This window comes from Lemur catta, chromosome 9 (genome assembly GCF_020740605.2).
Source record: "Lemur catta isolate mLemCat1 chromosome 9, mLemCat1.pri, whole genome shotgun sequence".
In the NCBI taxonomy this organism is placed as follows: Eukaryota; Metazoa; Chordata; class Mammalia; order Primates; family Lemuridae; genus Lemur; species Lemur catta.
This window is the reverse complement of record NC_059136.1, coordinates 83,174,101-83,199,136: the sequence shown is the minus strand read 5'-3', so window position 1 is coordinate 83,199,136 and position 25,036 is coordinate 83,174,101. Positions and strand designations below refer to the sequence as shown.

Below are 25,036 nucleotides of genomic sequence, written 5' to 3'. Positions count from 1 at the left end.
TTAGATCACCACTTTTAGTTCAGTGTATGGAGAGATACTCAATACTTTGCAGATCTTTTTATTCATTTATGCTTTCAACAAACATTGAAATGAATTCAAGAAATATTGATTGACAGTTCTACTGTGTCATGCTCAACGTTCTGTGCACTGCAGTTGCAAATAAGAATCAGAAGATCAGCCCACTCTCTGAGCTCAGTGTAGTAAGAGAGCAACACCTGGGAAAGTTATGGAACCTATGAGGAGGATACAGCTAGTACACTGGAAGGGTGAAGTCCGGGAAGGCTTTATTTAAGAGGTAACCTTTGAGCTGTGTCTTCAAGAACAAGTGGACATTCTCCTGCAGTGCCTTTCCCTAGATGTCAATCTCCCACCTTTTCGGTGTCTGCCTTTGAAACTGGAGACACTTGAAACATTAAAAGACAGCCTCAGTGGAGTTAAATTTTGGGTTAAAGTACAAGAACAGGTGAGAAAGACTCTAATACTGTATAACAGATTTTATACTACAAAAATTGGAATCAGATGAAACAATATGAAAAATAAGATGAATAGAAAAAAAGATCTGTTTTGTATTTCTGAGTAGAATTAGAATTTTTTGTTCCAGAACCACTTTTTAAAACATTATTAATAATTCTGAAGGTTCTGCATAGGTCCAGGAATGTTGCCAGCATTTCAGGCCATGAAACTATGAATCTCTTCACCATGGTTTTTTAATCATTTCAGTTCTGAAATTAACTTCCCACAGACTGTTCATATTAGAGATTAGTAATTCATATTATTTGGCCAAGGAAAAGCAGGTTTTCAGATGATGGGATTGTTTTCAAATGCTAGTTTTTCTCAAGGAAATAATTATTCACATGCTATTGAAACTGAACTAGTAATAAAAAATATTACTGTAATTGTTGGGAGTTTCAGAACTTGTATTTTGATTGTTTCTTCCCCTCCCCACTGTAGGGGGGGGTGGGTCTGGTAAAAGCTGGAAAACCTGCTAGACAAATTCTATAAGAACTGTAACACTTTGATTGTTTCTTTTAAACCCAGGAAAATACATCCACATTTCAAGTGAGTATTCTTACATTCAGTTTCTTTTATTGGATTCCACTTTATATAGAACTGAATTGAAATAATTTCATTTGAGTGCATGTAATATTTTTTAGGACTGCATATTTACCAAATGAAGTCTAGATCTAAAAGTGAGTTGGGTGTCTGCTAATTATAAACGTTGTTCATATAGTCAAGTTTTCTTCATTGCCAAAGATAGGATCATAATGGTGGTTTGTTGCATGAGTTTCCAGAGAAATTCTATATGTGCACATTACTTTTATGACATCATTCAGATGACGAATGGGAAGGAAGTGGTTAGATTGGGACTGAATACTATACAGACACAGGGAAGAGGTGGTGGACAGAACATTGCAGAAGGGTGATGATAAAGAAATACCAGTAAGCAGAACAAATAACAGAAAAATAGGAACACACATTTTCAGTTATGTACAAATGCATAGGGAAAGCCTAAGCCCTAGAAGTTGATACGTATCTATGGAGAAAGGTAGCAAAAGAAATAATGAAATGATCAGCTACTCCTAAAATAGGAACGCTCACTTTCCAATATCACTACCAACTTATTTTTTGACACAATCCTGTATTTTAGTAAATCATTCTGCATAGTACTAATTTTGTCTGAATTCACTGTGATCTTTTCACATACTGTAAATCATACAGTTATGTCAAAAGAAATTGCATTAGTATGGCAAATTCTGTTCACAATCATTTCCCATGCAGCCTCATATTACTTCTCCTCCCCACACTAAGCACTTATTTTCTGCAACGCCCAGTTCATTGTTAAAGTGTTATGTACGGGTCAGCAGCTCTGCCAGCAAGTGGTAAAGGCCAGAGTGACCTTGCCCTTTTTCTTCCATTGTAAGATTACATGGTATATTTGGCAGGTTGCTAAACTAAACAATGTTACATATACATGTTTTTCTAATCATCTACTGTCTGCAGACAAATTACTGAATATTTAATTTCTTGGGTAATTTTCCATCGAGATTAAACTGATGGCTCACACTTGTAGCACTCTGGAAGGCCGAGACAGGAGGATCGCTCCAGCTCAGGAGTTTGAGACCAGCCCGAGCAAGAGCCAGACCTGTCCCTACCAAAAATAGAAAAAAATAACCAGGCAAGATGGCAGGTAGCCGTAGTCCAAGCTACTTGGGAGGCTGAAGCAGGAGGATAGCTTGAGCCCAGGAGTTTGATGTTGCAGTGAGCTGTGATGACACCACCGCATCCTAGCCAGGAAGACAGAGCAACACTCTGTCTCAAAAAAAAAAAAAAAAAAATTAAGCTGAAACACTGTCAGTAAAATATTATAGCCAACTGTGGTTTCTGGAAAATCAGACAGTGTTTGCCTCTGCTTGACAATTAAAATTAATAAGATCATGATTTTTTAAAAGATTAACAAGACCTAATATCTTCTTATTTTTCAGGGTAAAAACAGCTTCAGATACTTTGATATAGATTATACCTAGTATAGTTTCTAACATGAATGGAAGTGACGATTTGGTATGTATGTAAAGCTCCACTTTCTAACTCTTGTTTATTGGCAAAATTTGAGTACAGCCATACAAAATTAAGGATTAAGTACAATACTTTTCATAGTGTTAGTACATAAGTGTTTGGTAACTTATTGTCAATTAATATTTAAATATATTCTTTTGTAGATTAAAAAAATCACTCTCTCTCAAGAATACTCATTCTTCCCAAAACATATAAAGTAAATGTTTTAGTCAGAAGAAAAAGGGACAAGAGTAAATGAATTTTTAAAGAACCATTTGCTTTGGAGATTCTGAACATATCTGAAAATTTTTCACTTGGGATTTCTTTAGTTTCCACAAGGATGCCTTAAATGATCACAAGATTATTAATTTCACATATATGACTAGTATTTCTGAAATAACATTTTAAGGTGCTTGAAAGAGGCTCATTGGAGAAAACAATAGTGATTCTGGGTTAATGAAAAGCGTCAAGGGTTGGAAGTTAGGAAATTTTTACTCTTCTCTCCATCCTTATTATTGATATGATGTGAAACCTCCAAGAAATTAGTTTATCCTTTCCTTTCTTTAATTGGAAAAGTGACTGCCTTAAATGTATTGTAAAAACAAGCATTCATTCCATAGTGCTGAATAAAAGTAGAATTATGTTAGCAAGTCATACCATCATGTTCTTCCAAGCAATTCTTTACAATTTACTGCTGGTCACATGAGAATAGTTCACATATTATTTCTGGCAATATTCACTGGTAAAATCATCCTCCTATTTCTCCAAAACTTTATCTAGAAATCTTGGAATATCAATTCTTCAGAAAGGAGATATATCTTGCCATTATGCTAATCAAAACTAATGTTATCTGAGATAAGCGTGGTAATTGCCATATTTCTTTCTTTAAATGTCACTTTAGTTTATCTTGGTATCTGATATGTTTTGCACATTGGACATGAAATTCCAATCACTTGGCCTAGCACCTCTTCTCTCCCAAGAGCAGTAATGTTGTTGCTCTTGGCTGCCACAAAGTGGCAGTGTGCCCACTAACTTCTCCATTAGGAAACCCAATGTTGGCCTTCAGAATGAACCAAGACAAAACTACACCTCAAAATTAGGGTTGCCAGACAAAATACAAGAAGCCCAGTTAAATTTAAATTTCAGATAAATAACAACCTACTTTTACTAAAACTTATTGGTTGTTTATCTGAAATTCAAATTTAACTGAACATCTTGTATTTCTATTTACTAAATCTGGCAACTCTACTCAAGATGGATTTGACTTTCACAATCATGTAACCTTGTAAGTTGAAATATGCCTATCCTTAATGGTTTAGTTAGTTACCTATTCTTTATTTAGGGGAATTCATACCCCCCCAACTTACTTCCATTTACCATATTGTACTAGATTCATATATTTAGTCTTTCATAAAAATGAATGTGTTTGAAGGCATAGGTGTAGTATATTTTGAATGCTGGCTCCATCATTGATATTAAACTAATAAGTATTTATTGATCACCTACTATGTGCAAGGCCTTGTGCCTAAGGAGTTAGAAACAGCTCTACAGAAGTGGCAGGAATTTATGAGTCATAAAACAAAGGGAAGGATTACATTCATTTTGTATCCTGAAAGTTTAATGAGTTTGTTTATCAAATATAAGATTGTTTTTGGAGGAGTCTTTAGGGTTTTCTAGGTATAAGATCATATCATCAGCAAACAGAGATAATCTGACTTCCTCTTTTTCAATTTGGATGCCTTTTATTCCTTTCTCTTGTTTGATTGGCTAGGACTTCCAGTACTATGCTGAACAGCAGTGGTGAAAGTGGGCATCTTTGTTTTGTTCCACTTCTTAGGGGGATTGCTTTCAACTTTCCCCTATCAGTATGATAATGGCTGTAGGTTTGTTGTATATGAGCTTTATTATTGTGAGGTATAGATATGAAATCAATGTACAAAAATCAATAGCATTTCTATACACTGTAACAATCAAGCTGAGAACCAAATCAAGAAATCAATCCATTTATAATAGCTACAAAAATAATAAAATAAAATACTTAGGAATAAATTTAACCAAGGAAGTAAAAGATCTTTACAAGGACAACGACAAAACATTGATGAAAGAAATTGTAGATGACATAAACAAATAAAAAACATCCCATGCTCACGAATTGGAAGAATTAATATCATTAAAATGATAATACTGCCCAAAGCAATTTCCAGAGTCAATGCAATCTCCACCAAAATGCCAACATTGTTTTTCACATAACTAGAAAAAACAATCCTAAAATCCATACTCAACCAAAAAAGAGCCCAAATAGCCAAAGTAATCCTAAGCAAAAAGAACAAAGCTGGAGGCATCACATTACCTGACCTCAAATAATACTACAAGGTCAGAGTAACCAATGGAACAGAATAGAGAACCCACAAATAAAGCCACATATCTGTAACCAGCTGATCTTTGACAAAGTTGACAAAAACATACACTCAAGTAAGGACACCTTTTTCAATAAATAGTGTTGAAAAACTGGATTATCATATGTGGAAGAATGAAACTGGACTCTTATCTCTCACCATAGACAAAAATCAACTCAAGATGGATAAAAGACGTAAATGTAAGACCTGAAACTATAAAAATACTAGAAGAAAACCTAGGGGAAACTCTTTTGGACATTGGCCTAGGCAAAGAATTCATGACTAAGATCTCAAAGCACAAGCAACAGAAACAAAAATAGACAGATGGGACTTAATTAAACTAAAAACTTTCTGCATAGCAAAATACATAACAGATTGAAGAAAAAACCTATAGAATGTTAGAAAATATTTGCAAACTATGTATCTAATGGAACTAATATCCAGAATTTACAAAGAATTCAAGCAACTCAACAACCAAAAAAACCAACCCACCCCATTAAAAAATGAGCAAATGACATGAATATTTTTCAAAAGAAGACATACAAATGGCCAAGAAGCATATGAAAAAAATGCTCAACCTCATTAATCAACAGAGAAATGCAAATTAAAAACACAATGAAATATCATCTTACACTGGCCAGAATGGCTATTATTAAAAAGTAAAAAAAACAACAAATGTTGGCAAGAATATAGAGAAAAGGGAATACTTATACACCACTGGGAATGTAAATTAGTACAACCTCTATGGGAAACAGTATGGATATTTCTCAAAAAACTAAAAATAGAACTACCATTCCACCCAGCAATCCCACTACTAGATATATATCCAAAGGAAAAGAAATAATTATATCAAAAAAATTACCTGCACCCATACATTTATCACAGCACTATTCACAACAGCAAAGATATAAAATTAGTGTAAATATCCATCAGCAGATGATTGGATAAAGAAAATGTGGTACATATATACAATAGAATACTATTTAGCCATAAAAAAGAATGAAAATATGTCTTTCACATCAACATGGATGGAACTGGAGGCCATTATCTTAAGCAAAATAACTCAGAAACAGAGAGGGTCAAATACTACATGTTCTCACGTATAAATGGAAGCTAAATAACGTATACACATGGACATAGAGTGGAGAATAAGAGACATTGGAGACTCAGAAGGGTGGGAGGGTAGGAGGGGGGTGAAGGATGAGAAATTACTTAATAGGAACAATGTGCATTTTATGGGTGATGGTTACACGAAAACTGCGGGCCCCAACTCCCGGGCAGTGGCCCAGTACCAGTCCATGGCCTGTTAGGAAACAGGCTGTACATCACTGCCTGAGCTCCACAGCCCCACCACCACCTGGGAAAAATTATCTTCCATGAAACCAGTCCCTGATGCCGAAAATGTGGAGGACTGCTGTAATAAAAGCTGAAACTTCATCACTATGCGTATATCCATGTAACAAAACTGCACTTCTACCCCTTAAATTTATACAAATAAAAAAAGAGAAGAATTATATGGGCAGAATGAAGTACATTCAAGAACATTCTAGAATATTCCAGATGGGTGGCCAGATATTTCCTATGCAAAATAAATGTTTTATGAAAATCTGAAAGGTTTAGTTCAAGGAACTACTTAGAATATCAAACCATGAACATGATTCATTCCTTCATTCTAGTGTCCAGAATAATCTTGACATACATCATGGGCATTCAATAATACTTTTACTGAATTATTCCAACAAATTAGAATGACACTGGGCTGAATTGAGCCATTTTTTCATTTTTAATTCACTTTAAATTTTCTCCTCTACTGTTAATGAAGTCTCTCTAAGCTTTATCAAAATTTCAACAAAATTCAATCCTGACTTTTATTATACTGGCCCAGTATAACTATTTTCCATATAATATTTTGTGTATTACTTGTTTGCTCTAATATACTGAGACTTTTTTTACTTTGTCTAATGTATTCAAACATCAGTTAAAATTTAAATCTTTTTAATTTATACAAAGTGTTTCATAAAACTTTGCCCTCAAAATATCTTATCGTACCAGAAATGGTGCATCAATATTATGGTTTGTTAGTTTTCCTTTCCAGAAGCTGAAGTTTCTGAATTCCTATAAGACTGCACTCACCCTGGCTTGTAATTCACAGTAAGTGTATTATGTGTGAGGGGTTCTATACTTTCTTATAATTCTATAGGTTAAATAAATCATCTATTTCTTATTTTAAGAAGAAGATAGTAAGAGAAAATCTGTAATTGCTATATTTTGAATAATAAATCAGGAATTAAATCTACCCTGGGCTGCAGATATTGTCTAACACAACAACAAAGAAATGCTTTGTGTGTTACCCATTCATGTTATAGCAGGGAAGTATGTGCTGTAACTATTTAATGATTTTATTATTTTTGGAAAATTATGCTACATTTTACTGTTTTAACAATTTTCTATATTTCTATAAGACTTTCTCAACTTGAGAAAAGCATTATATAGAATTCATTTTCTTAATCATGATAATCTCATATTTTTAGTATATATGCCAGATACTCTGCTGGGTGCTATGCAAAAAGAAAAATTTTATATGACACTTCTTCTAAAACTTTTTGAAGTAACTTACATATATAAAGTTAAAAAAGGTTATGGCTATTCATATATTATATTGATATAGTTACAGTTATATTATTACTTAAAGGTCTTCAACAGTTGCTAAATGGGATTAGCTAATTTAGTTCAAAGCTCTCTACTGAAAAAAGCAAAACAGGAAATATGAGTGGTTACAGGAGTGGCAGAGAGGTGCAGTTATATTCTCTGGCAAGAAACCTGATTCATAAATACTACGAGTTGCTGACTGATGGCAAATTTATATGTTTTGATGATATACCGTATAGAAGATAGGAGTTACGTTTTCTTGTGGAAATCAAGCATTCTCACTATTAAATAGCAACTGAGTAAATGGCAAATCCACCTTGCATGAAGGTGGGCAAGGGAGGAAGACGAGGGCTCAATGATGCCTGTACCTAATTCTGGAACTCTGATAGAAGGGCAGATATTTCAAAAGCACAAAAAATGAAGAAAGCTTGACAAAAATCCAAGAATATTTAAACCCAAATGAGATTAGCTGAGGAATGAAAGGAAGGACTGTGGTATGGTGGCAAAGAGCATGTCAGAGAAAAAAACTCTAATTTCCTTAATATAAAAATGTATATAAATCAATGAGACTAAAAGCACAACCTAATTGAAAAATAGGCAAAAAATATGGATAGATAGTACATTAAAACAAAATGCAAATAACTCCTAAACATCTGAAAAGGTTATCAACCTCAGATTGATCACCTTTTGTATTTTAAAAAAAGTATAAATTTATACTTAAGAAAAATATAAATTAAAACTACAATGACATACCATTTTTCATCATGGAATTGCTGCTAGGAGTAAAAATAGCTACTAAGACAATCAATAACCCTGCACTTGTGGAGCTTACATTCTAGTTGGGAGACCAACCAACAACCAACAAACAAATAAGCATGCTATCATGTTACCAGGAATAAGTGATCTGTAGGAAGATAGGTAAACTGAAAGTGACATGGAACAAGGGATGGCTATTTCAAATGGAGGGGGCAATTCCAGTGGTGGGGGCAGGGAAGGAAGGAACCAATGAGGACAAATGACTTGTTTGAGGTGTTTTGCTATAAAGGAAAGCAGAGAAATAAGACAGTACCTAGAGGGGAATAAGCAATAAAAAGTGAGTTTTATGTATTGTTAAGTGAAAGAGATTGATGCAGAATGTGTATAATAGGCTCCTATTTGTGTGTTTTGACTTTCAATAGATAGATGACAGAGAGAGATGCTTATATATGCAAAGAATATTTCTGGAAAGATTCACAAAATACTGTTTTTGCTTCTAGAGAAGGAAATTAGATGGCTGGAAAAAGAGGAATTAAAGACAATATTCTTTCATGCTTTTCAAACTTATATACAGTAATCACCCATGCATAATTAAACAAATAATTCACTATTCAAATGTATATTATGTGAATATGTAAAACTATGTAAATATGCTCAACTCTGAACATGATTTAATTGTTCTGTATTGAAGCTGAGATATCCTTAGAAGTTAAAAAAGGTTGAAAATCATGTGTATATTAAAGTTATTTTACTTAATACATTATGAAAACTATAATCAGAAAAATAATTTATTAATCTCAGAATTGCTAATAATATGAACATTATTAGCTAAAAAATATCTCTCTTATCATAATCTACTAGCATGAATCAAAATATATTTTCACAATTGTTGAGGGTTAAATCATGTCCCCTAAAAAGATGTGTTCAAGACCATACCCCTTTGTATGTGTGAAATACGACCTTACTTGGAAATAAGGTCATTGTAGATGTAATTAAGTTAAGATTAGGTCATACTGAATTAGGGCAGGCTCAAACCTAATGACTGGTGTTCTTATAAGAACAGGGAAAATTGGACACAAATACACAGAGAGAACAGCATGTCACAATGGAAACAAAGATTGGAGTAATGCCTCTATGAGCTGAGTGACACCAAGGATTGCCAGCAACCACCAGAAGATAGGAGAGGCAAGGAAGGATTCTTCCCAGGAGCCTTGAGAGGGAGTATGGTACTGCTGACACTTCGATTTTGGACTCCTAGACTTCAGAACTGTGGGAGAACACATTTCTGTTTTTGTAAACCACCCACTTTGCACTATTTGCTATAGCAGCCCTAGAAAACTAATACAATAGTAATACTGAATGAATGATGTAGGAAGTGTGTCCCAGAAAAGTAGTTGAGATTTCAGGAATATGGGATTTTATGTTTTTACAGAAAACAGATTTGAGCAGTACAGTTTTTTTTTTCTTAATGGAACATGATAAATTAGACCAAATCTGACCAAACTTTGAATAGGAAAGATAAACAAAGAGATAATTAATATAGGCCTGGTCTCTACCTAAAAGTGAAATGGATATAAATGTGCATTTCTCATGTGACAAAGACATAAAAGGAGAAAAAGAATGAAAAACTGTTTCATGGACCCATGACTTTGTGATTAAGACTGCCTATTCAGAGTTTGCCTACCAAACAATCTGCTTAAAGAAAGCACAAATGACTTTATTTATATAGAAGGGGCATATTCATGTTGGGAAAGGTGTTGCAAACACAAATACTGAATACTTCAGAATTTTAAAAAAACTACGCAACTATAATTGCTCAATGTTTTACACAAGGCAATGAGTAATTGCTGCCTTTTGTTTATTTTTAAATAAGAGATCTGTAGCTATAGGACTCTTCTCCATGACATTTTCATATAACACACTATTTAAGATTTACATCATTTCATCACTCAAGGTAATTTTATTTCTTAAGGATACCATAAAATCTATTTAAGTCATTTCCTGTCTCTCAATGAAATGAGAGGCATCTCTAAAGGGATTTCAATGTATCCTTTTGAGTGTGTGTGTGTGTGTTATATTTTTGCATTTTCCCAGGAAGAAATGGAGACAGTGACTCAATTAATACATTATGCTTATCCTCTCATTGCTCCATTCTTGGTTTTGGTGATCATCTGAAATAAATGGAGTTAGTTGCTCAACTCTCCCAGGCTGGTGCTTATTAAATAACAGCCCTTGTCTGCCCTGTGTTGTTTTCATAGTGAGTTATGAATAACTAGGACTCCAGTTCTCACCAAAGTAACCTTTGGAAACTATTTTTTTTCTTCTCCTTACTTATTTCTGCTACCATTAAAAAAAAAGAGAGAGAATTTTTTAACACTGATAAAAAATTAAAGTTCATGCAATCTTAATAGATGGCTAAAGATCCTCAAATATTTATCTAAAGATGAACTGGCAACTCACCAGAGACACTAAAGTTGGACTGACGAGTTATTTGAGCCCCTGACTGAATTGTTAAGCATTCTTGACTAAGATACTCAAAAAATATTGGTATTTACACTCTTGCTTTTATGTATGTATTTATTTTAAGGTGTTTATAGATTCACATGCAATTGTAAAAAATAACACAGAGATCATCTGAACTCTTTAGCCGGTTTCCCCCAGTGGTAACGTTGTACAATGCCGTGGTATAGTATCACAACCACGATATTGACTTTGATACCTTCATCCATCTTATTTGCATTTCTGCAGTTTTGCTAGTAGTTATCTGTGTGTGTGTGTGTGTGTGTGTGTGTGTGTGTAAGTAGTTATATACAATTTTATCATATGTGTAGGTTCCTGTTTCTACCATTATGGTCAAGATACTGAACAATTCCATCACCGCAAGAACCCCCTCACATTGTTCTCTAATAGCAAAACCCACCTGTCTCCTGTCCCACTCCTAGGTACTCCCTGACCACTGTACCCTAATCCCTGACAACCACAATTTAACCACTCATCTGTTGAAGAACATCTGAGCTGTTTTCAGTTTGGGGCTGTTATGAATAAAGCTGCTATGAATAATCATGCACAGGTTTTTATGTGAACATGTTTTTGTTCCTCTGGAATAAATGTCCAGGAGTGCAATTGCTGGATAATAGATAATTGCATGTTTAATTTTATAAGAAACTTCCAAACTTTTTTCCACAGTGATCTACCATTTTATATTCCCATCAGCAGTATATGAGTGATCTAATCTCTATACATGATGGTCAGCATTTGGTGTTGTCACTGTGTTTTATTTTAGCTAGTCTGATAAGTTTATAGTGATATCTCTTTGTGGTCTTAATTTGCATTTACCTGAGGGCTAATGAAGTTGACCATCTTTTCATGTGCTTGTTAGTAGTTTGTATAGGGTTTTCAATGAAAAGCCTGTTCATGTCTTTTGCCAATTCTTTTCTTGGATTGTTTTCTTACTGCTGAGTTTTGAGAGTTCTTTGTATATTCTAGAGACTGTCCTTAGTTCAGTATGTGGTTATCAAGTATTTTATCCCAGTCTGTAGTTTGTCTTTTCATCTGACGTATTAGATCCAATTTGTCATTTTTTTTTTTTTCGTTTTATGGATCAGCTCTAGGAACTCTATACCTATTTCTGGTCTCAAATATTTTTTTCCTTTTCCTCTAAATGTTTTCTAGTTTTACATTTTACATTTAGATCCATGATTCATGAACCATTTTCAGTTAATTTTTGTATAAAGTGTGAAGTTATGTGATGAAAAGTCCCTCTACCATGATTGAATTGCTTTTGTATCTTTGTCAAAAATCTGCTAAGCATATCTGTGTGAGTTTATAGCTAGTTCTCTATTCTATTCCATTGCTGTATGGGTTTATGTCATTATAGCACCCTGTCTTGATTATTGCAACTAGATAGTAAGCATTCATGTCAGTGAGAGTGCTACCTCAACATGTATTGTTGTTTGATTTAATTATGGTCAGTGAACTCACTCTATTAGATTTCAATTCTTGTAAATTTGTTGTGGTTTTTTTAAAGGCCCAGGATAGAGTCTATTTTGGTGACTATTCCATGGCATCTGGAAAACATATGTATTCTGCTGTTATCAAGTTGGCTATTAGAAATATGTCAACTGGAGTCATTTGGTTGATTATGTTGTTCAGGTCTTCTACATCTTTGATGATTTCCTGATTAGAAGTTCTATTAACTGTTAAGAGTAGAGCACTGAGGTCCTCAACTATATTGTAGATTTGCCTGTTTTTCTGCCACTTCTATCAGTTTTTGCTTCATATATTTTTAGGCCCCCTTATTTTGTGCATACACATTTAAGATCATTATGTCTTCCTGGTGGATTGATCCTTTTATTATTTTGTAACATCCCTGTTGCTAGAAATTTCCTTTATTCTGAAGTTGACTTTTTCTGATATTAATATTGTCAATCCTGCTTTATTTTGATTATTGCATGATATATCTTCTGCCATCCTCATACTTTCAACCTACCTATGCCATTAAATTTAACGTGAGTTTCTTATAAATAGCATATTGTCGGATCATGTTTTGGGGTGTCTTGGGGGTTTTGTTTTTTTTGTTTTTAAATTCATTCTACCAATCTCTGTCTTTTGATTGTGTATTTATATTCTTATAGATATATCTAAGTATTTTCTTTCACTCTTTTCCTTGCGTGTTTTCTCTCTTTCTCTCTCTCTTTCTCTCTCTCTCTTTTCTTTCTCCTCTCTCTTATGAACCATTATTTAAATATTTCTTAGGATTCTGTTTTGGTTTTTGTGTGGTGTTTTTGAGTGTATTTTTTGTCTAATTTTCATAGTGGTTGCTCTGAGTGTTACTACATACTTATCTGTGACTTATTACTCTACTGGTATCAACATTTTACCACTTCTATTTGGGTCCCTTTACCTTTTCCACCTTGGATACTATTGTCTCAAGTATCAGATTATGTTATGCTTTGTGTTTCATTCATAAAACATGATTTATAAAGCTCATGAGGAAGAGGATAGACTATTAAGTGTACCTATACTTCTCCTCTCCTCTTCATTCCATCTTCCTTCCCGATGCTACAAGATGCTTTCTTTCATCATTTCATTTCTGTTTGAAAATTTTCCTTTGGGCAAACTTTAACAGTTGATCTGCTAGCAACACATTCTTTTAGTTTTCCTTCATCTGATTCCTTCTATATTTCATCTATATTTCTGGCTGAATCTAATAGAATTGACAGTTGGAAGTTCTTTTCTTTCAGTACTTTTGACCCCCATGGTGTCAGGTGAAAATTCACTGTCACTTGCATTGGTGTTCCGTGTAGGAAATGCATTGTTTCTCTGTGGTTGCTTTCAACATTTTTTTTATAGTCTTTAGTTTTTAGAAATTTAATTAGGATGTGTCTTGGTATGGATTTCTTTGAGTTTATAATATTTGGAATCACTCAGCTTCTTGAATCTGTAAGTTTATGTCTTTTGCCAGATTTGGGACTTTTTTAGCCAGTATTTCCTTGAATGTTCCATCAGCTTCACTCTCTCCTCTCCTATGGGCTTCTAATAATATAAATGTTGGATCGTTTGTTTTTGTCCCACAGGTCTTTGAGGTGCTGTCTATTTTGTTTGTTGTTTTTTGTACACTCTACATTCTCACTGTTGTTCGGATTGGGGTAAATTATACCAATCTGTCCTTATATTCACTAATTCTATTCTTTGTCATATCCACTCTGATATTGAGTCCACTCAGCAAGTTTATTTTTTCCATTATCATATTTTTTAGTTCTTAAATTTCTACTTGGTTCTTCCTTATAATTTCTATTACCTGGATGAATTTCTTTTTCATTTGTTTCCAGAGAGTTTATAATTGATCACTGAAGCATTTTTATGCTGACTGCTTTGAAATCTTTGACAAATAATTCTAACATCTGGTTCATCTTAGTATTAGCCTTACCTTTTGGTGTTGATTGTCTTTTCTCATTCAGGTTGATTTTCTCAGATGACAGATGATTTGGTTGTATTTTGTCTGGGTTAGCAGATTGGAGATCTTATTTATATTTTTTATTTTAGCAGGCAGTGCCACTGTTTCTGTTGATTACAAGGTCTGGTCCTGGCCTCCTTTTGTAGACTGTGGTTTTAAGAGTAGTTCAATTTTCAGACTCTTTGCTTTGTTAATATCTTGTGTTTGGTTTATCTGGTGTTGCTGTGGCTCCCGATGGTGCTGGCACTGCCTAAGGGGGTAGAAGTAGCTTCACCATCCAGGACAACTGGGTGTTTCTAAGTGGAAGAAATCTCAGGCACATGCAGGTAAGTCAATTCTCAGGCTTTATCTTACTCACCCTTTCCAGCAACATTTAATGCACTTGACATGTAATCCTTTTAAAACTCAACCTGGCTTCTGGGATAGCACTTTCTTCTGGTTTTTCTTACTGCTTGCTTCTTTTTAGTATTATCTGGTAACTTTTCTTCCTTTCCTCAACTCCTGAATATTCAATAGCATTAGGGACCGGGGATCAAAATTTTTCCTTCACTTTATAGGTGATCTCACAAAAGTTAATATCTTTAAATACTATCTATTTGCTCAAATTTATATTTTCAGCCCCAACTTCTCCATGACTCCCAGACTCATATTTCTAATGACCTACTCAACATTTTATTGAGATATCTAGTAATATTCCATTGTTTTAGTGGCTTACATCAAAAACTTTGGAGTATAAGTACCTATCAATTCAGAAGTGGATAAAGAAAATGCGGGGTGTGTGTGTGTGTGTGTGTATACATACCTACCATGGGGTACTACTCAGCCATAAAAAGGAATGAAATAATGTCATTCACAGCAACTTGGATGGAACTGGAGACTATTATCCTAAGTGAAGTATCTCAAGAATAGAAATACAAACACCATATGTTCTCACTAACAAGTGGCAACTAGAGGATGGATACACATGAACACAAAAAGACATAAAGGACACTGGAAACTAAGAAGGGGAGAGATTGGGAGGGAGGTGAGGGGTAAAAACTTACCTATCAGGTACAATGAACACTGTCCTGGTGCTGGGCACACTGAAAGCCCTGACAGCATTATACAGTCTACGCTTGTAACAAAAACATTTGTATCCTCTTAATATTTAAATAAAAAGAAAACTTTGAAGTAATCTTGACTCCACTCAGTTTAGTCACATCCTACATCCAATCCATCATCAAATCTTGCTGGCTTTATTCTCAAAACACATCCAGAGTTTGACCACATCACTGCCTCCACTGCTAACATCCTAATCCAAATCACCATAAGCTGTTGCCTGGATTGCTGCAATGTCCTCCATACTGTTCTATTTTCACCATTGCCCTTCTACATTTGATTGTCTATGTAACAAAAAATTGGGTTATTTTTTATAATGCAAAAGAGATTATGTGTTTCCTCTTCTCAGAACCCTCAAATGTCCAGTGATTTTCCTTCTCACTCAGAGTGAAAGTCAATGCCCTCACTATGCCCTACAAGGAACTTAATGGTATGACTCCATTTTTCGCCACTTCCCTACCCCACTCACTCTTCTCCAGCCATATTTCTCAAGCATGAATAGTTGTTCCCTGCCTCCAGACTTGCACATCTACTGCTCCTTCTGCTTGGGACATTCTTCCCCTAGATATTTCTATGACTCACACCCTCTTCATCTTTGGGCATCAACTCAAATGTTATCTATCATGACGTCTTTCCTGACTATTATACAGAAAATAGTCACATGTGAGCACACAGCATTCTTTATCCCTCTAGCTTGCTGTAATTTTATCTGTAACACATAACATCAGATGTATTTTATCTTTGTTTGTTACCTAAATCCTTTCAATGACATAAAAGCACAATGAAACCAGGGAACTTTCTTGTCCTGTTTATTCACTATACCTTTGGTGCCTAGGAAGAATGCTGGGTGGTACATGGAGGCACACAAAAAGTGTCTGATAAATGCAGTTAATGAATGACTAAAAGAATAAAGGACAAAATGTATTCATTAATGATGTATTTGGAAGAAAAAAAATCATAGACTATACAACAAGTTTTCCTCTTCCCTCTCACCAAAGAACTAGTGACAAAACTTGACCATTCCTGCGGGAGTCTGGTCTCTTGCTTCTACTGTGGGTCCTTTACTTTGTTTCAATCATTTTTGTTTAGGCACTGTCATAAATCTGCATTCCTTTTCAGAACACTTACCACTTATAAGAGTCTTACAAGTTAATTTATTGAAAATTTATTGAAATCAATTTATTTCCTCCACAAAGTTTCTTTCCTTTCAATACCCATAGTTCATTTCTGGTTGCTCATTTGTTTTCTTAACAGAGAATGCATTTATTAATTGATATGAGAAATATTATTGAGAAGGTATAATATTATGTGCCAGGCAATGTTCTATGAAGTTATTTCTTTCTAAGCTGAGTGCGCTGTATCTTTTTTTCCTGGCAACTGTGTTCTCTCTATGGGATCAGTGTTTCCCTGAAACATCAGTACTTTTCACATACTCTATTGATGGGAGGCACTTTCAACAGGGGAAAAAAATCATTTCCAGCCCAGAGTACATGATGAAAATAAGATGTCCCACTTTCCAGAAACATTAACAGCCTGATACTTCCTGTGTACACCATTAAGTAAACTCCTAGAAACATCAAGAATTGTTCATTAATGTTTCTTCATATCTAAGAAGATATCAGTTATAGCATTATTAGCTCTGTTTAAAAACAAAAATAAAATTATCAAATAAGCCAACTATTAGGAATGAGGGGTTTAGAAATAATGACAATTAAGTAGTGGAGAAAAAATTGTTTACATGGAAGTAAATGTAGAAAAGAGGTAAAAATAAAAACCAGGAGCCTCTTCACAATGGCTCTTGGTCATCTGTCAGATGCCTCTTAGATCATCTAAGTGCTGTTTTCCCAGTGAGGTAGGCTTCAGGTTTCCAAGCTACCACTGGTTTCCTTGTGCTATAAAACTTAACAGTGCCTACAAAGCAACTTCTGAGGTTAAAGAGAAATTTTCTCTTAGGGGATAAACAGGGACTGTATCAGTTTGTAACTGATCTTTTACTCCAGCAATTGGTTGGTTGGTTGTTAACTAATACATTACAATTAATTTAACTTTATATGATCAAGATGTTGTATTATGCAAGGCTCTACATAGCCTCCTGCAGCCGTAAAAGCTTTTCCTTCTGTTGTCCATATGCTTCAGTTCAGGCTTAAGTCTGTAGGTGCATTATTGGGTGCTGGAGTGGCTCCTTACATCCTTAGCACATGAGGCAAGCTGTGGATGTTTACTCTGCCCTACCTGATTCTAAGCAAATTTTACTTCCCTGCCAAGTATAAATGGATTGCATGATTTATTGCATTGTTTATAAACAACATGGGAATATACCCTGAATTTCATATGAAATAGTACAAGGCTTAGAGACAAAATGAATTCATTCATTCATTAGTTTATCCAAAAATTATTATTTGAGAGACTACTATGTACTAGTCCAGAGCTTGGAGATTCAGTCGGGATAAGATGAACTCCCCAACTTCGTGCAACATACATTCTAAAGCAGTGGTCCCTAACCTTTTTGGCACCAGGGACTGGTTTCATTGCATACAATTTTTCCACAGACCAGGGGTGCTGCGGAGGGATGGTGTCGGGATGATTCAAGGACATTACATTTATTGTGCAGTCAAATCTCTCTGCTAATGATAATCTGTATTTTCAGCTGCTCCTCAGCACTTGCATCACTGCCTCAGCTCCACCTCAGGTCATCAGGCATTAGATTCTCATAAGCAGTGTGCAACCTAGATCACTCGCATGCGCAGTTTACAGTAGGGTTCCTGCTCCTATGAGAATCTAATGCCGCCTCTGATCTGACAGGAGGTGGAGCTCAGGCAGCAATGCCAGCAATGCGGAGTGGCTGTAAATACAGATGACGCTTTGCTCTCTAGCCCACGGCTCACCTGCTGCTGTGTACCCGGTTCCCAACAGGCTACACACTGGTAACTGTCTGTAGCCTGGGGGTTGGGGACCGCAGTTCTAAAGGATTATCACATAGCAAACAAAGCAATAAATTTTTTAAAAACATTCCTAGACTGTGATCCATGAATGAAATAAGGAGAGAGTGGAGATACGGGGTGACAAGGAGAGAATGTTTTTGCTTGAATGCTCAGAGAAGACTTATCCGTGGTATTTGCACAGCATCCCCACGAGGAGGGCGATCCAGTCTCAAGAACAAGTTCAGGCCCTGAGCAGCCCACCTGTCACAGAGCAATCTTTTCTGTTTTGAAATAACTCTGCCATTTAACTCTAATTTATCTGGCCTTAATTCAGTGTGAAAGTATAAGTATCAAACATTATCTTTTAAATACACATTGCAAATTTTTCTGTCCTTTAAGAATAAAGAATCCCTTACATATTGCCAATTTGTGATGCTTCCTTCAGCATGATATTGCGCAGTGTAGATTTGTTAAACAGCACCGATATTTAACTCCTTAATTATCTAGAATATATTTTGGTGTAAGGTAAAGTGTATAATTAATCACCTTCTGTTATGCATCTGTGGCATACGACCTAGTGATGCCACTATTGTCAAATCTCAAACTCGTATGCATAATATTCTACATTCTACTTCAAGAATGTTTTTTTTTTGTTGTTGTTGTTATACTTACAAATACAGTTGTCTACTTTTCTTTTGTGGATTATCTTTCCCCAGTTTTGGTGTCAGGGCTCTATCAACTTTATAAAATGAATGGGGGAGAGGCATTTCTTTATTCTTCTAAATCTTGGAAAAACTTACATAGTAGAGAAATCTTTTCTTTAACATTAAAAAAAATAACCTCATCAATAGTCTGACAAAAGGCTTTGCTGAATAAAGCACACATTTTCACTATTTCTTCTGTGATTATCAGTTAATTCAGGCTTGTAACCATTCTTGAATTAGCATTACTAATTTAACTTTCTTCAAGATTTTCAAACATGTTACCATTAAATTATATGCACTATAATTGCATACTCTATTTCTTTTGCTAACCTCATTAAAATCTGTTCAATTTTTATTGAGTTTTTTTCCTTTCTTAGAGCATTGCCAGAAGTGTGTCTTATCTGATTATTTATAATAAGATGTCCCTGAATATAACTGTATTACTTTTTATGGCTGCTGTAACCCATTACCACAAACTTGGTGGCTTCAGACAACACAAATTTATCATTTTATGGTTCTGTAGATAAGAAATCTGACATGGGTTTCATTGGACTAAAATCAAGGTGTCGGCAGGGTCATTCTCCTTTCTGTGGGCTCTTGCTGATTTCCATTTCCTTGCCTTTTCCAGCTTCTGAAGTCCACCCCCATTCCTTGGCTTGTGCCCCTTCTCCATCTTCGAAGCTAGCAACAGCAGTTGAGTTGTTCTCACATTCGCTCTAGCCTTCTTCCATGGTCGCATCTGCCTCTGACTCTATCTTCTGTCTTCCTCTTCCACTTTTAAGGACCCTTGTGATTACGTTGGGCCCAACGAGATTAAACAAGATAATCTCTCTATTTTAAGGTGAGCTAATTAGTAACTATAATTCTACCTGCCCCCTTAATCCTCCTTTGCCATGTAACATAACATATTCACAGGTTCTGGGGATAAAGACAGGGACATCTTGGCGGGGTAGGCATTATGCTTCCTGACAAAGTATCAATTAAACTTTGATGTTTTACATTCATTTTTCTGCCTTAGTTTCTGTTGTTTCTTTCTGTCTTCTTGATGTAATTTTATTGCCATTTTAAAAGTTTGAGTCACATGTTTAGCTTCCTTATCTTCACCTTTTAACAAAAGGTTTTAAATCAAAGCATCTTTCTTTAGGTACAACTTTGGTTGGTATCCCTGAGGTTTTAATAATCATATCTAGAGAGTTTCTAAATATTAGCAATGATGGATTTAAATTTACATGTGTCCTCATTATCTATAAATAAATTTTTATTTTTTATTATTTATTTCTATTTTTATTGAAAATCGGTTAGTTCAATTTTTCTTCAGAGGTTTTCATTGTCACATAGTATGGGAGCTATTTTTAGGAACATTCCAACCAAATTTGGAAGAAATGCATAGTGTCTATTTGTATTTTGTATTTTCGTAGTTTGTATTTGTATTTTATAGACAAAATTTTTCTTATTGCTAACAACAATGATAATAGCACTTTTAAGAGTTTACCTGGCCCTATGCTATGCAATTATAGGTATTATCTCATTTAATCTTCATAATGACTGTGAGTATGTATTATTGTCCTCAATCCACAGAGAGAGAAACAAAGTCACACAGCTAGTAGATGAGAAGAACAATACAAATTTAAATTATTATATCCTGTTATTCAATATTAAATAAATATATTATTATAATGGTTTATGCTGTTATATTTTTGGTCTGCTTTAATTCTTTAAATCTGAGGGTTGAGTAAGGTAGTACAATATCTTACAACTTAGTTTCTATTGATTTTTTTGGTCTTATTTAGTTTTTTTTAACATATTAATAGTATTTTAGCTTGGAGAGCACATGCTATCACAGGGGAATTTATCTTCACTTATAAACTATATGTTTTTTTCTCTAATTAAAAATGACCCTCTTCTCATATACTATCTCTTGCCTACATTTAATATTTCACCCATACTTCCTTATTTTCCTTTGTTTCTTCATTTTTGCCTCATACATCTGCTCATTTTTAACATTCTGCATCACTTTCTGTTAGATATACAGTGTGTGCATAGTTTTTTGGCTGGATTTTGTTTAAGTCATTCAATCTCAGTGTCTGTTTTTAAATGGAGTTTTAAAGTAATTTGTGTTTTTCAATAACTGATTTCAATCTCACTTATATCAACTGATTTCATACTTCTGTCTTGTTTTCTGTTTTCTTCTATATGGTATATTGTAGAATATATTATCTTAGCTTTGGTCTTCTCTAGTGTTTTAAAAAGCATGTGTTTTTTTTATTATTTAGAAAAAAATTTTTTAGAGACAGTATCTCACTCTTTTGCCCAGGCTGCTGTGCAGTGATGCAATCATAGCTCACTATAATCTTGAACTCCTGGGCTGAGTCAATCCTCCTGCCTCAGCCTCCCAAATAGCCAGGACTATGAGTGCATACCACAATACCTGAGTAATTTTTTTTATTTTTTGTAGAGATAGGGTCTCACTGTGTTGCCCCAGCTGATGCCCCAGTTGAACTCCTGGCCTCAAGCTATCCTCCCTTCCCAGCCACTCAAAGTGCTGGTATTTCAGGCATCAGCACCTAGCCTTGTTTTAATACCACTAGTGGTTATCATTATCTTTCAAAGATATGCTTAAGGTACAGTCCTTTATTTATCAAAGTTTGAAGCTAATACAGTAGCATTAGACTGTTCCCTATGTGAGCTGAGAATTTTCTACACTCTACTTACTCTCCCTTGTCTCTATGCCAATTGCCAGTCTTATTTTTAAAATCTAGGCTTCAACCCAAATTATTATTAATAAATTTCCATTCCTACATTTATGTAAACTATCATGTAAAAATACCATAAAAATTTGCATCTACATTTTTTACCATATCAATAATAATTATGTAGACTTTTCTCTTTTTTATAATAGTTTTAATATGTACCAGACTCAATTCCTGGTCAGTTCTTACCCAAAAGGTTGGCAGGGGGAACTGTATTTCCTCCCTTATTAATAACAGTGTGGATTAAATATGAAAACATATGGAAAGCCCTCATACAAGGCTTTCCCTTTTACTCATTCCCCCTCTTAGCTAAAGAAGGAATTGGCCTTCTAAGAAAACTAAAAAGAAGGAAAATAAGGAAAAAAAATAAGTATGCCCAGAATTCTCACTCTTTAATTTTCAACTGGATTTCTGTTCCTAAAGCCTGAACCCCGGATTCATTCCCAAAGGAGCCTGCAGAAGACTGAGCACGCTGTGGGCTGTGCTGTGGCTCCCCTGTGGTTCCATTCTCCTGCTCCACTTCCAGGCCAGCACATGCCATATGGGACTCTTCTTCCCTGTCCCCATCCCCATCACCTGTTTAGCTCTTAATTGTCCTTCCTAGCTCATGTCTTAAATAGCTTCAGTATAATGTCCTCAGGGATATTTTCCTCACCTCCTAGATCAGTCATGTTCACCTGCAGTTTGTAATTATATATTTATTTGTCTAATATTTGTTCTGTATGTGTTCCACTAAATTATAAGTTCCTTGCATACATAAAAGATCTCTATTTTTCTCACCACCATATTCCTAGTCCCCAGTAGGATCAGCACGTGGTGAAGACTCAATAAATTCATTCCTTTATTCAATATATTTTTTGAGCATTTACTACCTGTCATACACTATTTGAGGTGCTGGACGTGCAGAAACGGTCTCACAGAGCTTACATTCCAGTGGAGAGAGGCAGGAAATAAGCACAAAGTCAATGTAACTGAGTGATGCTGGGTATGAAGAAAATTGCATCAGGCCAGGTGAGTGAGGCTACTGTGCTAATTTCCGGAAAGTCTAATTGAGGCTGTGACATGAAAGATGAAATCAAACCGAGGAGAAGAAAACAGCTACATGAAAATCAGGGAAAGAACTACCTGGGCAGCAGAAAAAGCAAAAGAATATGTCCTAACACACAAGTAAGCTTTCCTTTCCAAAGAGTGGGAAGGACAGGAGAGTTGATATATACGCATGGAAGAGAAGGCTGGTGAAAGTAAGAATGAGAGGAGAAAATGCAAATGAGCCTGGTGAGTCAAGGAAAGAGGGAGAGCAGGGATGACAGGAACACAGTGATACAGAGGGCGTGTGGAAGGGGGTCAGAGTCTCCTCCAAGCACTGACTATTCTTCCAATTAGTTCTAGACCCTTGTGGAGCATTTTACCTGCATTATCTTCTTTAATTCTCAGTCAGGAGGATTATCATTCAACTTAATAGATAAGGAACTGGAAATTTCAAGAGTTTAGCAAGTCACCAAAGATTCAATAAATCGTAAGCGGCACAGGTAAAGTTTGACCTTACTCCCACCAGACCCCAAAATTTGTGCCCTTAACCACTATCTCATATAGAGTGGCACTCAGACAGAAAGACAGACTTGCTCACAGTAATTGCAGTACAACACATCATATGAGAAGTACCATGAGATTTGAATTCTTCTTTGCCTCCTTAGAAAATTGATTTCTTTCTGACTTAGCAGTTTTTTATCCTCTCTAATTATGCACAGTATAAAAATGTGTATCTATAGTCCTTGCAGCTGCTGTTCAAGCAAGACGACCGACTTATATTTGGCTGGTGAGTGAATGCCTCCAGCAGGAAGCTGTACAACTCCTTAAGTCTAAGTTCAAGCTCTAGTGATTCCATCTACAACTGCTGTGGAAACCACTGTTTGCTGTCTGTGTCCATGTCATCCATTCCCAAACATGCACTAGGTAACGGGATGCTAGTCCATGGCCTTGGACATCTTCTAAGCTTTTAGCAAGAAGTATGAGTTAGTTCACACGTGTTAGCAAAATCTTCTCAATCAACACATTCAATCAGAATACATACAAAGGGAATGACCAATGACCCAAAATTCCCTTTACTTCTTTCCACTCTTTTGTTTTGCTTGTTTGTCACCTTGATGCCTCCTAGTCTATACCTTAAACACTATTTTCTTTGAGACTGGTTTGCTTTGTTGTGACTAGGGGAAGAGGGTAATTATATTGCAGAGTAATGAGAGAGAATGTGTCTCCACTCCCTTAGCTTAAGTTGTGCAGCGATGTGATTTTCTTGTTCATGAAAATATTCTGAGTAAATAAAGTTTGCCATTTTATTTAAGTGAAAATAACCTTAGATTTTTAGTGTAATTATTTATTATATTCTCAGCACTACCTTTTCTTTATTTTTCCAATGCGTGTATATTTTGGGAATTGTTATTTTTAAAAGAAAGACCAGATTTCTGATCAAGGTGCATCATTTATTTTAAATTAAATAGATTGCTCATTCTGCTGCAGAGAACAGGAGAGCAAATCAGTTGATTGACTATGAAAAGTTCCATCTCCAAGCCAAAAACATAATGCCAGTGCAGTTTTTGCTGTCTATGAAATATCACACAAACTAGCTCTGGCTTTAACACAGCCCCATGGATCAACCTGTGTCTTATTTGGGGAGTATTGTCAATGTCAGGGAGTTTTTACCAGCGATACTGCTTCTGCTGAATCCCACCAAATCTGGAAATGGCCCAAGGATGATGGAATGATGGAACGGAGCAGACAAGGAGCAAAATAGTTCTCATTAGGGCACTGAAGACACCCATTTCTTAGTTATTCCTGCTCACAAGCACCTATCTTACCATTAGTTTCCATGCCCGCCTTCCAGTCCACCATGTGTTCCCATTTAAAGTGGCATGTTAGCACTTTCATTTCCAGTTGTCTGCTTGCTCTTCATTTTTAATAGCTTATATATTTCTCTCAGTATATCATTTCTGGAAACATCTGAAAGATACTATAAGCATTCGATAATTGGTACCATTAGTTTCAGCAGACTGATTAGGCATAGGCACTCTGTGACTCACATTGTTGATGTGGTCCATGTTTTTGATGATACATTACTGAAACATGTTTCTCTGGCCATGACGACAACATCAAGGGACATAGAGCTCTGTTCCTTGCAACATATTCTGATCAACAATTCTACTGTGACCAGAAAATATAAAAGTAGAGCATGTGTGTGCATTTCCTAATTAATTTA

The 25,036-nt window shown here is 35.2% G+C and overlaps 1 non-coding gene across 1 annotated transcript; it reads right to left on the bottom strand.

Annotated features, from left to right (window-relative positions):
• Positions 1-957: 957 nt before the first annotated feature.
• Positions 958-1,016, bottom strand: LOC123645355. Its single transcript, XR_006737536.1, has one exon. It is a non-coding gene; the product is annotated as a U7 small nuclear RNA (small nuclear RNA).
• Between the last annotated feature and the right edge of the window lie 24,020 nt (positions 1,017-25,036).